This window comes from Chenopodium album, chromosome 2 (genome assembly GCF_948465745.1).
Source record: "Chenopodium album chromosome 2, dcCheAlbu1.1, whole genome shotgun sequence".
NCBI classification, from domain to species: domain Eukaryota; kingdom Viridiplantae; phylum Streptophyta; class Magnoliopsida; order Caryophyllales; family Amaranthaceae; genus Chenopodium; species Chenopodium album.
Genome location: NC_137835.1, coordinates 61,827,629 through 61,832,054, shown reverse-complemented (window position 1 = coordinate 61,832,054; position 4,426 = coordinate 61,827,629). Strand labels below are relative to the sequence as shown.

Sequence of the window (4,426 nt, the reverse complement as noted above, 5' to 3'; positions counted from 1 at the left end):
AAATTGTCTTTTTAACACCGAGACTTTAAATATAATTTAAAATAAATGTCATTTTATATCCCACAATCTTCACGTGTATATATGTATATCTAATAACTAATTTCCTTCATCTTCTTTCACGGTTCTACCTTCTCTCTCTTTTTTTTTTTTTTTTTTTTTTTTTCTTTTATAATTTTTAGAAATGAAACAATTTTCCCTCATATGAAAATAATTAGCCCAAGTAACAACCCGTGCATTAAACAGCCAAAAAGGTAGTTAACTTTAATTGAAATTAATAATTTTTTTGGTTTTTGAAATTGAAACTCACAATCTATAGAAGTCTAGAACTTCCACCGACTCCCACGAATTGTGTAGTAGTGTCTAGGGGTGTGCAGAAATGGACCTGGACCGGAAAACCGACCGGGATCGGACCGGAATTGGACCGGACTGGCCCTGACCGGTTGATTCCGGTCCGGTCTTCGGTCCTCACAAATTAGGGATTCCGGGTTTTCGGTCCGGTCCGAGTAAAAACCGGAATGGACCGGAATGTGTATTTTTGTAATTTTTTGGGTGAAAATTTTAAATTTTATGTTTAAATTTCTAAAAAATATAGGTACAAAACTTGTAATTTATAAATTCTAGATGTAAAATAGGAAAACACGCAAACAAAAACAAGACGTTAAAAATATATGTATATATTAAGATACTAAAATGAAAAAGAAAAATAAAAAAATAATGTAACCGGTCCATTCCGGTCCAAAACCGGACCGAACCGGAATTAACAGGTCTGGACCGGAACCCGAACCGGTTGATTACGGTCCGGTCCCCAAAAAACTCGATTCCGGGTTCCGGTCTATTCCGGTCCCGGCCCGGTCCGGTTTTGGACCGGTGCACAGCCCTAGTAGTGTCACTCTCTCTCATATTTCCTACGCCATTTCATTTTTAGGGTTTTACACACCTTCTCTTCTCACTCCCCTGCAACCCAAAACTCACTTTTTTTCTCTCTCCTCCGCAACAATGGCGGCACCCGCAGTCCAAGCTCCACGCTCCTCCGCAAAGGTCGAGACCTTCGTTGACAATAAGCGCACCGAAGACATCCGCCAGCAAAACATGGCGGCAGGCCAAGCCGTCGCCGACGCCGTCCGCACCTCCTTGGGTCCCAAAGGTATGGACAAGATGATCCAAACTGCTTCTGGAGAAGTAATCATCACCAACGATGGCGCTACCATTCTCAACAAAATGGATGTTCTTCAACCTGCCGCAAAATTCCTCGTACAACTCTCCAAATCTCAGGATACTGTTGCTGGTGATGGCACTACTACTGTTGTTGTTCTTGCTGGTGCGCTTCTTAAGCAGTGTTCTCTCCTTCTTTCTCATGGGATTCACCCTACCGTGATATCTGACGCGCTCCACAAAACTTCCACTCATGCCGTTCATGTTCTTACTTCGATGGCGGTGCCGTTGGAGCTTTCGGATCGGGATTCGCTTGTGAAGTCTGCCTCTACTTCGTTGAATAGTAAGGTTGTAAGTCAGTATTCTTCTTTATTAGCTCCTCTTGCTGTTGATGCTGTTTTATCTGTTGTTGATCCTGAGAAACCTGATATGGTTGATTTGAGAGATATTAAGATTGTTAAGAAACATGGCGGAACTGTTGATGATACTGAGTTGGTTAAAGGGTTGGTTTTCGATAAGAAGGTTTCCCACTCTAGTGGTGGGCTTACTAGGATGGAGAATGCCAAGATTGGTGTGATTCAGTTTCAGATTTCTCCTCCTAAAACTGATATCGAGCAGAGTATCGTTGTTTCTGATTATACCCAAATGGATCGGATTCTGAAGGAGGAGAGGAATTACCTTTTGGGGATGATTAAGAAGATTAAGGCTGCTGGGTGTAATGTGCTTTTAATTCAAAAGAGTATTTTGAGGGATGCTGTCACCGATTTGGCGCTTCATTACTTGGCTAAAGCGAAGATATTGGTGATTAAGGATATTGAGAGGGATGATATCGAGTTCATTACCAAGACTTTGAACTGTTTGCCTATTGCGAATGTCGAGCATTTTAGAGCTGAGAAGCTGGGTCATGCTGATATGGTTGAGGAGGTATCTGTTGGGGAATCAAAGATTGTGAAGATTACTGGGATTAAGAATATGGGAAGGACTACAACTGTTCTTGTTCGAGGATCGAACCAGTTGGTTTTAGATGAGGCTGAGAGGAGTTTGCATGATGCTTTGTGTGTTGTGAGATGTTTGGTGAGTAAGAGATTTTTGATTGCTGGTGGTGGGGCTCCAGAGATTGAGCTCGCAAGGCAGCTGGGGGCATGGGCCAAGTCTCTTCAAGGAATGGAAGGATACTGTGTTAAGCATTTTGCCGAATCTCTTGAGGTCATCCCGTATACTTTGGCTGAAAATGCAGGTTTGAACCCAATTTCAATTGTTACCGAATTGAGAAACAAGCATGCTCAAGGAGAGATCAATGCCGGAATCAATGTAAGGAAGGGGCAGATCACTAATATCTTAGAGGAGAATGTGGTGCAGCCATTGCTGGTCTGTACAAGTGCAATCTCCTTGGCAACTGAGTGTGTTAGGATGATTTTGAAGATTGATGATATAGTTACTGTGCGGTAGACTTATGTGGTATGATTTTGCTGATCAATGTCAATTCGTTTCTTTTATTTTTGCTGTTTTAGGATTTTGATTTGGCACTGTGCTGTCCACATGATTAGCTATGGTTTTATTGTAAAATTTTGAGTGCTGCTCTCTGCTGAAGTTTACTTTTACTTTCGATTTATTATGTTTGCTGAAGATCTTTTTATGTGCATCTGAGTTTAATCAGTTTTTAGGTTAGTTCTCTTGGTTACTAGAAGATATAGTCTCGTTTCTCTCCTCAGATGTGGATTGTATTGATTCTGATGCAAAAAATCTCTTTATGTTGTGTGTTACGAAGTTTGTACTTCATATTCCTTAAACAGATTTACTATTATGATTTTGTGAGTGACTTAAGTATAGAATTTGCTCTGATGGTGTTTATTACACAAGGCTGGAATATTCTAGCTGTTGATTCAGTTGAGAGCCATCTACTATGGTGTTTACTTTGGTGCTTATTTCACCAGACAATTGCTTAATTTACACAGTTTCTGCTGTTAATGCTATCTTGTTTGATGTATCCTCCAGTTTAATCTAGGTTCCATGCTTAATTAAGGGAAGTCTAGCATGTATTTTGGATATAAGTCTAGAGAATGTGAATACTTAGAAGAGTAAACTTGTTTTTCTTGGACTGTGACGTGTGATACTGAGAATTGTTGGAAGCATATGCTGTAGAGAATGTTTGCATATTCTTCCATTTTTTTAAGAATTGGAGGGGGGGGGGGGGGGTAGGGAGTGTGGACTGAAACGGCTCAAGGAGTAAAATATTTTGAATTCTTTACTGGGCATGACTTTGCTAGGGTTTGAAAAGTGTCCCAGTTGCCTGTCAAGTCAACGGTTCTGTTTTGGCTTTTGGGCTGGACTGAAATCTTTGGATTTATGACAAAAATTGAAAGTCCTGCTTGTTGTTTTGTGTTTTTTTGACGCAATTGTTGTTTTGTGTTGCTGTAAGGAAGAAGTTGGAATATGTTCATCTTGGTTGGAACATATATATTTATGCTACGTATGTATTAGGAAAACCTAGTTACAGACCCAAAAAGTAAGTTGTACTCGCTTTGCTTTGCTAAGTGTTACTCGTAGCTACGTAAACCAAGGAAAAGTAATGATGCATGAGGACCACACAAAAGTTTTACCCCATCCATCATCGCTTTAGAACATGGTTCCCTTCTCCCTTACATAACCATTTCATATGGACCATATCCTGCATGCCTTATATTCAAATCTTAAGTTCATACCATTCACAGTAGACTGGAGAGTTGTCAGTTCTCTGTATCTACCTGTCTATCCAAGTTATGCATAATGTCTAAACACACGGAACTGGCCTCAGTACCTGGAATTTAGGATTCTAGATCAAGCTTATTGAGCCTTGAATAATCCTGTAATCAATTGTCTATGGATTAACTGGAAAGCTGAAGTTGATACATTAAGTAAATTAAGTTGTTAAAGATGGACGGACTGGTATCTTTGAACAAAAACTGGCCGGGGCATTGTGATTCTAGCCACAACTGATGTATTAGCAGTTTGTTACTGTTGATAATAGGGATTTATATCATGCTGATTCTGACCGTCTTGTGTATAGCCTCTTCAATTTTTATTTGTTATATGAATTTGCTCACTGTGCTTTGACTTGTTCTAGAAAGATCTGAGGTGATTGTTTATCGATCAATTTATGCCATGCAGTTGACAATGAGTGATATTTTTAGATCTTATTTTTGTTTGCTTAAGTAGGGTGATGACTGAAAAATGCATCAAAGCTCTAGTTTTTGTTAAAATCTAGGGCTATCTTGAATTCCATGGGAATGGATAT

General features: G+C 39.6%; 1 pseudogene; it reads left to right on the top strand.

Annotated features, from left to right (window-relative positions):
* Positions 1-889: 889 nt before the first annotated feature.
* On the top strand, positions 890-2,778 carry LOC145599209 (T-complex protein 1 subunit delta pseudogene; annotated as a pseudogene).
* The last annotated feature ends 1,648 nt before the right edge of the window (positions 2,779-4,426 follow it).